General features: G+C 40.1%; 1 non-coding gene across 1 annotated transcript; it reads left to right on the top strand.

The window, feature by feature from the left end:
* Positions 1–5214: 5214 nt before the first annotated feature.
* Positions 5215–5287, top strand: TRNAG-UCC (transfer RNA glycine (anticodon UCC)). Its single transcript has one exon. It is a non-coding gene; the product is annotated as a tRNA-Gly (tRNA).
* Positions 5288–10828: the final 5541 nt, after the last annotated feature.

Here is a 10828-nt window from a genome sequence, read left to right as displayed (position 1 = left end):
CTAGAGTCTAAGCAAACGAGTTACATGGTATTCATGGTTTCAAAGAAGATGCTCTTAAGAAATGTGCTTCCACTTGGAATCAAGCTATTCTTTCTTACAGGTACAGTTCTTACATTATACGCCCTCATGATCAGAGCATTCATACCCTAGTCAATGAAAAAGTCATCATCGCTATTGTTCTTAGATGTTATCATCTATAAAAATAGGATAGAGCTTTGAGGGAACAAAGGATGAGATCATTCTCGTCCAGTTATTAGCCTGTTTTTATTTTATTTTATTTATTTATTTTTCTTTTCTTTTTTTTGGCCGAGCTGCACACAGCATGCAGGATCTTAGTTCCTGGACCAGGGATCGAACCTGTGCCTCCTGCAGTGGAAGAGCAGAGTCCTAACCACTGGACCACCAGGGAAGTCCCTAGCCTGTTTTTTTTAATTAAACATTTTACTTTGATATAATCACACATTCACGTGCATTTATATGAATTAGTACAGAGAGGTCATTTGTACCCTTTACCCAGCTTCCACCAATAGTAATATCTTCTGGGAATTGTAACAATAATATTGTATCATCATCCAATGGGATTGGTAAAAATCAAGCATATTTTTTTTTCTCCCAGGGTTTTAGAATTAAACTACTGTCCACATAGGTAAAGATGGAAGAGCCTTGCTTGTAAGATAAGACGTGATTTAGCCCATAATGCCAATGCTGTTTGAATTCCTAACTAACAGAATCTACATTGGAGGTGTGATGTTAAAAACAAGCATGTCAGCAGTAAATAAAGCACTAGCTATTTTATCAGAGCACCACACTGGGGCCAGGACTTATAAATAGTCTCTGTAGAAGAAAAAAACTTTATCTAATTATCATTTCATAATAAGTTTGTCCAATTACATATTTTTTAAGTTAAACTCCCTAAATTTTAAACACACACACACACACACACACACACACACACACAGCAGAGTCACAAAGCAACAGTTTTATTGGACGTATTTTATTGATTATGAGCTCCATGAGGAAAGATACTGTGTCTGTCATATTCACAGTCATAGCCCCAGCATAGTGCCTGGCCCATAATATGTGATCATTACATAAATGTTAAAGGACTTTTTGGTTGAATAAATACCTCATCAGCAAGTCACAATTTTAAATATATTAAGAGACTAATAATTGCTAGAGAGAAGATATAATAAGGTCTCCTTTTCACATTTAATTGCAATAATTTCCTTAAAAATACTTAGCACAAATTCCTGTTACAATAAGGAGACTTAGGCAATCTGCCTTAATGTAATTTAGAGCATGGTGGCTCTAATTTAAAGGAAAGAAGTGCTGTTAATCAGTCTGTACTAGACTTTTAATACAACTTGAGAGAAACACGCTTTACATTTTACTCAGTCCATCAGGTGGGTAAAATGCTGATATGTCAACTTAGGTACACAAAAGTATCTCGAACACTCTTAAGATTTTAGCTGCCGATTCAGCCTCTCCAACTAGCAAAACAAACATCTACACAGAGACACAAGACACTGTCCTGCCTCACAAATGAACTTTCTATTCTCTTGTATGAATGGCCCAAGGTTTTAAGGCACCTCCTATGACGCCTATTTATAAGTAAAACCTATATATAAATAAAACCTGATAGCGTTGAAAATAAAAAATTATCATAGCTATTTATAAGATTGTTGATTACTTTTTTCTTTTACAAAGATTTCATCTTGGGACTTCCCTGATGGCTCAGTGGTTAGGAATCCGCCTGCCAATGCAGGGGACATGGGTTCGAGCCCTGGTCCAGGAAGATCCCACATGCCGTGGAGCAACTAAGCCTGTGTGCCACAACTACTGATCCTGCACTCTAGAGCCCGTGAGCTGCAAGTACTGAGCCCGCATGCCACAGCTACTGAAGCCTGCAAGCCTAGAGCCCGTGCTCCGCAACAAGAGAAGCCTCTGCAATGAAAAGCCTGCACACCACAATGAAGAGTAGCCCCCGCTCACCACAACTAGAGAAAGCCCATGCACAGCAACGAAGACCCAACACAGCCAAAAATAAAAAATAAATAAAATAAATAAATTTAAAAAAAGAGCTCTGTATAAAAAAAAGATACAGTTCAATTGTGACCTCACTCTTTTAATGGGAGTATATCCATTTTTTTATTCTCCACTATTTCCAGGCATACTGTTTCTTAAGTCAGAGGGGTGGAATTCACTGGAGGACTCAGAAGTCTTTTAGTTTTTTTATGAGCAGAGGCTATAGCAATGAGCTGTCTTAGAATCTGTAAAGTGTTTCAGGAAATCAGTCATCCCATATTATTTTTTTCTCATAGTTCAGGAATAAAACCTCTGGACAGACCAAAAGAAAAAATTCCAGATAAAAAAGTAATGATTCAATTCTGCTATTGTTGCCCTGACAAAAGTCACTGAGACACTGGTTATACTGCCAGATTCATCTTGATACATTTCCAAGAGTCCTTTTGGAACCTACTAAATGGGTTCCACCCCCATCCTCAAGTTACTTAGGCTCATGAAACCAAGACCCACTAAGAGACAGCTCCAGTGAAAACTCCGTCAATATTAAGGTCATCTTGTTATTAAAATAAACCAGATTTGACTCCAATAATTTTTCACCTATCACATTTGCAAATATTCAAAAGAAGACTAATACCCAATTTGGTGAGGCATGATGAAACAAGCACTTATGTATATACTGCTAATGAGACTATTCATTGGCATTATCTTTCTGGGGGGAAATTTTGTAAGATACATTCAAGCCTTAAAAATCGCCAAATTCTTTTACCCAGTTATTTCCTTTCTAGCAATTTATCTTAAGAAAATTACCATGAATTTCCACAAAGACTTACATATAATGACATGCATCACATCATTGTTTATATTAGCAGAATAACAGAACAGTTGAAATACATACAATAGGGTACTGTCAAATCATGGTATACCCGTATAATAATATTCTATGTACCTATGTAGTGAGGATAGGATAGGTTATTCTACCATAACAAATTAACCTAGAAATCCCAGTGGCTTACCAAAATAAAGACCAATTTCTCACTTGTGCTGCCTGTCCAACATGAAGTGGCAGGAGTCTCCACACAGCCATTGTGAGACAAAGGCTGATAAAAAATCCACCATACAATGTCACCCATCACTTAGCAGAAAAAGAAATAAACTGGTGGATGGCACATACCAGCTCTTCCACACTTTGGCCCAGAAGTTTATTCCTCATTTTTGTCCTTTATGCTTATGCCCATTGGCCAGAATTAGTCACATAGTCCTATCTAACTACAGAGGGGATGAGAAATGCAGAGGACCAAATGGAATGCTTGGTAAGCACCAATAACTCTATGGGAGCAGTTCAAAAAAAACATTTTGTAGAGATATAAAAGAATGAAATGCTCATGATATGTAAGTAGAAAAGCAAGCATAAATACTCTGTCTTGAATATAATTGCAGATTTGTAAAAAATATTGTATTCCTTTTAACTTAGTGCATTTTGAAAATGTTCTTCAATTAAATTGGTGACTTCTATAATAAAATTATTTTTGAAAAGTATCATTTGGCTTTGGATAGTTAATTTAAACTTCTTTTTCTCTTTATTGGTACCTAATTCAGTCAGATACTGAATACTAGGCACTGAGGATACAGAGATGGACCTGACAGTCCTTAGCCTCAAGAGGTTCACAGTCAAATGGGGGAGAAAAATACATAAACTCAATGGCGAGGTGGCTTTGGTACGGTGATGTGATAGTAGAGGTGCATACAAAGTCTATGGGGGAGCAGAGACAGGAGGAAGGCAAAGAGAAGGAGGGTTAGAGAATGCTACCAATGAGAAGATATTTGTTCTAAACTTTAAAGGGGGTGCAAGAACTTGCAACATAAAAGGTCCCCAAAAGGTCTTGTCCTTGTTTTTGAAAGCTACATTGTTTTGCTTTATTGCCTTACCTCTACCCTGGTTAGATATTGACTCATTGACACAAGTAACTGGGAACAAGAGTAGTTATGTGCCCTAAAGTTAGGATCTAGGATGCCTAGGATAGAGACACAAATACCAATATAGTCTTTACCCTATGCCCCACATTACATGCCTAGTCTCTAATGATATCTGCTTAACTTCATCACAAGAAAAATTTGGAGCCATAGCTTACAAGGCTTCGGCTCTTAGAAGAAGGCGCCTTTCCCCTTCCCTGAGTCCTCACTAACCAATCCCCAGCTTAGCTGCTGCTCCACAACTTTCTACTCTTCCCCTGCCAGGTTAACCATGACACAGTAACCTGCCAGACTACCAGTATCTCCTTTGCCCAGGTGCCTGCTACCTTGTCACTTCCACCAGAATGTGTGTACCTCAGATATCAATATCAGCCCCAACTGAACACAAATTCACTGCATTCTCTTTGGAAACAGTGATTTGAACTGCCTTTGGAGGTGACGGGTAGATAATGTCAATTCCTTTGGAGGAACTCACCACTTGAAGTCCCAGAATACTCCTGGGTCAAAGATATTTTGGTGATGCCAGAACTCTCAACTGTTCCTTACTAGACTAGAGGTCTGACTTCTGACTGGTGTCCCATTAATATTTGTCATCTTCACCAAGAACATTTACAGCCATTTCAGTGTGATGGCTTATTAAACTGGCACAATAATGATTTTTGAACACAGATTGTGTTCATAAGAAATGTGAAATTGTTTGCATCTATAATATGTGATTATCTTTAGATTGCTGATTTAGAGAAAAACATTTTGTGCTTAGCACAGTGAGAGATTACCCTCTAACTCCTTACTGTTTCTAATGGCTAATGATGCAAGCTAACAATGCCCCAGAATGTCATTCATCATTTAAAGATGGACAGCATAACTGGAAAAATGTTGCCAACTTAGTAAAACGCATATAAAATATTAGTCCAGGCAGCTATTGTGAAAACCAACAAAAAAGAAACGCAGTTAGATTAACAGGGACGGACTACACAGATTTTTTTTTGTGTTGATAGAGTATACATACTAAGAAAAAGTAACCCCATTGCCACAACTATTGAGTTGAGAGGTTATTATTTCAAAAGTATTTAACGGCATACTAGCACATGGGACCTGCTTACATTGTCCAAATGGCAGTGCAGTAAATATTTCAAGACCAAAAAACATACAAACAGTGTGTGTGTGTGTGCGCGTGCGCACGCGCGTGTGTGCGTGTAGAACAGCTATCCAGGGAATTCCCTGATGGTCCAGTGGTTAGGACTCTGCACTTCCCCTGCAGGGGGCCCAGGTTCAATCCCTGTTCAGGGAACTAAGATCCTGCATGCTGTGCAGTGTGGCCAAAAAATAAATAAATAAAATTAAAATAAATAAATAAAATAAATAAATATAGAACAGCTATCCAATAGACAACTAACAGTAATAAGCATTCATGGGCAATAATTTTCTACAATAACATAGAACATTAGGTTTCAATTTTTAAAAGACAATTTGCTTATGGAATTTTTATGGATTAAAAGTAAAGCTAAGGTTTTATTCAGTTCAGATTTAAATATAAAGAAAGGCATTATTGTAGTCTCAGGAATATGCTTCAGGTTCTTTTTTAAATTTTTCTTTTAACATCAGCAAATTATACTCTAAAGCAGAGGCCTGCAAACCACAGCCTACAGGCCAAATCCGTCCTACCACTTACTTTGACCAATAAGGTTTTAGGAGAATACAGCCATGCCCATTCTTTTATGTATTGTCTATGTGTTTTGTTTTGTTTTTCCACTTTACAATGGCAGAGTTGAGTGCTCGTGACAAAGTCCATATGGCCCACAAAGCCCAAAACATTTACTATTTGGCTCTGTACAGAATAAGTTTGCTGGCTGGTCCCTACTTTAGAGCTGCATTGTCTAATACAGTAGCCACTAGCCACACGTGACTATTCAAATTTAAATTAATGAAAATGGGGAATTCCCTGGTGGTCCAGTGGTTAGGACTCTGAGCTTCCACTGCAGGGCGTTCAATCCCTGGTTGGGGAACTAAGATCCTGCATGTCTGCCGCGTGGTGCAGCCAAAAAAGAAAATGAAATAAAATTAAAAATTCAGTTTCTTAGTCACACTAGCCACATTTCAAGTGCTCAGTAGCCACATGTGGCTAATGGCTACCATGGTGGACAGTGCATCATTTCCATCTTGGCAGAAAGTTTCATCGGATAGCAAGGCTCAGTGAGAGCCTCGCTACTCAAAGTGTGATCCGTGTACCAGCAGCATTGTCGTTACTGGGGAACTGGTTAGAAATGCAGAATGTGGGCCCCTACCAAATCAGAAACTACAGTTTAACAAGATCCCCAGGTGATTCTTATGAACATTAATGATTGAGAAGCCAGGTCTGGGGGGGATGAGGAAGAGGGTCAATAGATGGGGAACAGATGATTTAGTAATGAGAGGAAAATGCCATCACTAGGGGGAATAAAATACAGAGAAGTCCCCCACAACAGAGACTCTGCTAGCTGTGAGACCACCCTTCCCTCAGCACCTCCCATGTGCAGACCCCAGAAACTCGTACTGTGTTTAAGGGCAGCATTCAGGCCAATGATGTCCAGAAAGGCACAGTCCTTTCAATTTTGTATTGTTGCTGTTGTTACCATCACCATTAATATAAAGCTTCTGGTGATGTCATGATCTGAGGATGGCTACACAAAATGGAAGCCTGGGAAGCCCTGAGCCTCTCTCTAGGAGAGATGCCACTTGAGACATCCCTGTGCTGAGGACTGTCTGCATACATGTGAGCTGAATGCGGACCTTCTGTTTCCAACCAGTCTGGGATCTGGTGCTTGTGGTCAGCATGTAGTTACCGTCCTCCATCTGGGTGGGGGTCTTAGTTTCTGTAGAATAATTCAAAGGTATGAATCAGACTGTTATCTATATCCCTTCAGGAGGAACTAGGAATCCTGTGATTCTATCATCCTACTAACTGCTGGGTCTACTCTTTGGAACTCAGAGAAGGCCTAGGAGACTAAAGCCTTTTTTTCTACAAACAAGAAACAGGGGACACAGAGGGGCTTTTATACCCGGGAGGACCCCGCAGAGTCCTGTCTGGTTTCAATCCCCCCTTTTCTTTGTTACTCCTCAATCTTGAGGGGAACAGGGGTGGTACAAGAAAGAGAATAGAGTTTTGGAGAGGTTAATCATAAACTGGGCGGAGGAACTCGGTTTTAGGGGATTCAGTTTCATTATGAGGAAGCAGACATTGGTACCCATAAAGATGGCCTGCCTGTCATAGTGGAAGGCCAGAGGAACTGTTGACCCTACAGGTGTGCTAGTGGAGTGCTCCTTTGGAGCAATGCTTTTCAACCAAGTGAACAAACCAGAATCATTGCAGGTGGGAGTGAGGATGGATAGGGGAGCAATTTGTGTGGTCTAGGAAAGCAAATTATGAAGTGATCTTCACCTACGTATTTAGAAATTTTAAATCACAATCAAGAAAATTGTTATATCTTTCTGTTTATTAAAACATGGTATGGATTATAAAATGTTAAAAGTCTCTTTTAGGTAGAGGTGGAAATGGCTTCATGGGGTTGTCTTCATGACCTTGTGCATTTAGTCTGGTCCAAGGTCTAACACTTGGCATTGAAGACTCAGAAACCTGAATGAGTCACACATGGAGAGGAGAGGTGGATCCACTCACTGCTCCAGAGTGCACTCGTGTGAATCAAGATTACAGGAATAACGTATAAAACCCAAATGCTAACTTATTAATGTACAAAGGAAAGTGTGTCACAGGGATCAAATAGTTGGTACAACTAGTTCATTTTCTTCCTTTTCTCCCTATCTCTACCTATAATTCAAAGTGTTGAATATAATATAATATAATATAATATAATATAATATAATATAATCTGAATGTTGATTTGTTAACATGCCAGGAGACTTACCACTGTCACAGGACCTAGATCATTTTAAGGACAGCATATTCTTTCTCTCCTTTGCAAACATATATTTGAATCCAAACCTTAAATGATTACTTTGTGATGTTTTATGGACTCAACTAAAGATAACCTTTTGTATTGTTTTTATGGTAGGAATTGCTTGCCAAAGAAATAGGAAAACTTGCTCCTGTCATTCCTTTCACTTATTCATTCATTTCCCCAGTCATCCATCCATTCATTCATTTACTCTTTCATTCAGTGGACATAAATAAGTGTCTACCACGTGCTAGGCTCTCCCTAATAGGCATTAGGGATACAGGCATGAACAAAACAGGCAAAAGCAAACAAACAAACTACATATTCACATGGGGTTAATATTTTAGGTGGACAAAAACATAAAGGGAGACAATTAAAGCAAGGAAGGGAGATAGAGATTGAGGGTGAGGAGTGAAATTTTAAACCAGTAATCAGAAAGGGCTCAAATAGAAGCTTTCCCCTGCAGTTTCCTTAGCTAACCAGACCCTCTCCCCTTATGAATAGCACATTCTTTTTTTTGGCCACATCGCGCAGCATACAGGATCCATACTTCCCCGACCGGGGATCGAACCCGCGCCCCCTGCATTAGAAGCGCGGAGTCTTAACCACTGGACCGCCCTGACACATTCTTTCTTTAGCAGCGTTCACTGATGTGAGTGAAATCCTGAAGCCTTAAAACCTACTCTGTCTCTTTAAGGCAATGATTTGAAACCGTGACAGCAGATTAAAATCACTTGGGGAGTTTTAATAAGACACCTGGGCCCCACCCTGGTCCAATTAAGTAAGAATCTCTTGTGGCATCAATAGTTTTTAAAAGTTCCCCAGGTGACTCTAATATGCATCCAACGCTGAGAATCACCGTTTCAAGGTGACATTGCTTTAATCTAATATACACTGAGCTTAAAGTTTAATTCTTCAAAGGCCACCTTATTTCCTATTTTGGGGGCAACATACCTTGCTCCTCCAAATTCCTCTGTAAGAAAAGAAAGTGTATTCTCTTTAAACTGTTACATGCAGAGCAAAGAATTTTGATGGATACGATTCAACACCCTTTAACACTTTCTAAAACAGGATCAGGAAATAAGTACCAAACAATCCTTTTTAAAAATAAATTTGAAAGATGCAGAAATAAAAACCCTCTCCAAGAGTAGAATCTCCCCTTTCTGGCAGATTCCTTCTTACCAATAATTGTTCCGCAGGCTCCTCAGTATTAAAAGTTGCACCTCTTTCCTTCTTGGAGAATAGAAGATTGAGTTAGTAATCTAGCTGCAGTCACGTTTAGCTATTAATTTGTTTCAGTTTCAAGACAGGTGCTGTGCTGAAAATTACAGCACTTGGTTGCTAAGTACTGAGGACATTTCCATAGATCTCCTATCAGGGAGACTGTTTACAGGAAATTCACAAACTTGGAATGCACACCACTGGTGGCTAATGAGGTAATTAACACATAATAGACCAGCTCTGTATAATACAAGTGCAATACAGGAGGACAGTGTGATCAGAACTTCAGAAAGGAGCTGTTGCTGATTACACATACAAAGGCAGTGGGAAATGGGGTTGTGGAATTGGCTGAAAAGCTTGTCACATGCAACTTGGTTGGTCTGAAAATTGCCAGCAATGATATCGGCTAGGAGACCCCAAATTTGATTCACTCCAAAGCTAACATCTGTCCAGATTTGCTCATGAGCAAGTTGAAATTTGATACCTGTCTCACTTTCTCTTGAGATATACATAGGTTTCATAGTAAAGGAAAAAGCTCTCCTTCAGGGGTACAACAGAAAGCCATGGCCCACAGGAATATCACAGAGAATATTAATCCGTTCCCGAGGCAGGCACACCAGCAGCAGAGAGGAGAGAATAAGCTTTGACTACAGCACTGTACTATGAGGCTTTCCTCGCCTATGGCTTATTTCTTTTCATTCATCTGTTCCTTCACTTGAAAGGAACTTTTGCTCCAAAATGTACAGAGAAAAAAAGAACTGGTTTAGCTCCAGGACACATGTCATGAAAGCATCATCTTCTGTGTGTCCTAGTCCAGGAGATGCCCCTCTTTCAAAATGGGCAAGATCCACTTAGAGATTCCTGGAACAGTCTCCCACTCTATTCTGGACCCTGAGTCGCTTCAGTTAAAGGGGAAAAGGGGGTAGAGGAAAAGTGTGTTAGGTGCTCACAATGTGTCAGACATTTGACCTAGATTGGTGTCACCTGTGGTGGACTGAATAGTGTCTGCCCCCCAACCCCGATTCATGTCCACCCAGAACCTCAGAATGTGACCTGAGTTGGAAATAAGGTCTTTGCAGATGTCATCAGTTAAGGATCTTGAGCTGATTTGATACTGGAATTAGGGTGATCCCTTGATTCAGTGACTATTGTCCTTGTAAGAAGAGAAGAGGACACACAGAGAGGAAGGCCATGTGAAGACAGAGGCAGAGGTTGGGCGATGCAACCACAGCCAAGGAACACCTGGGACCACCAGAAGCTGGAAGAGGTGAGGAAGACTTCTCCCCTCGAGCCCTCAGAGGGGGCATGGCCTGGTGGACACATTGATTTTGGACTTCTGTACTCCAGATCTGTGAGAGAATACATTTCTGTTGTTTGAAGCCATCAAACTGGTGGTAATTTGTTAGGGCAGCACTAGGAACCTCATAGGCCATCCAGTTCAAAACAAATGTATGAGGAACACATGCTTATCCTCACTTTCTAGATGAGGAAGCTGAAGGCACTCAGCAGTGGATGCAGAATTTTAAATTCATACCTGTCTGACCCTAAGGCTGCTCCCTTTCTAGTAACCCACACTGCTTGTCTGGTAAGAGAAAGGCCTCATGGATTGCCTTCTGAGCCCAAGCCTCCCTAGGTTTAATGGGCATGTGAATCACCGAGGGCTCTTATTAAAATGCAGC

The sequence above is a fragment of the Balaenoptera acutorostrata genome, chromosome X (genome assembly GCF_949987535.1).
Source record: "Balaenoptera acutorostrata chromosome X, mBalAcu1.1, whole genome shotgun sequence".
Lineage (NCBI taxonomy): Eukaryota > Metazoa > Chordata > Mammalia > Artiodactyla > Balaenopteridae > Balaenoptera > Balaenoptera acutorostrata.
Note: the sequence above shows the minus strand (reverse complement) of the source record. Positions and strands in the feature narration are given on the sequence as shown.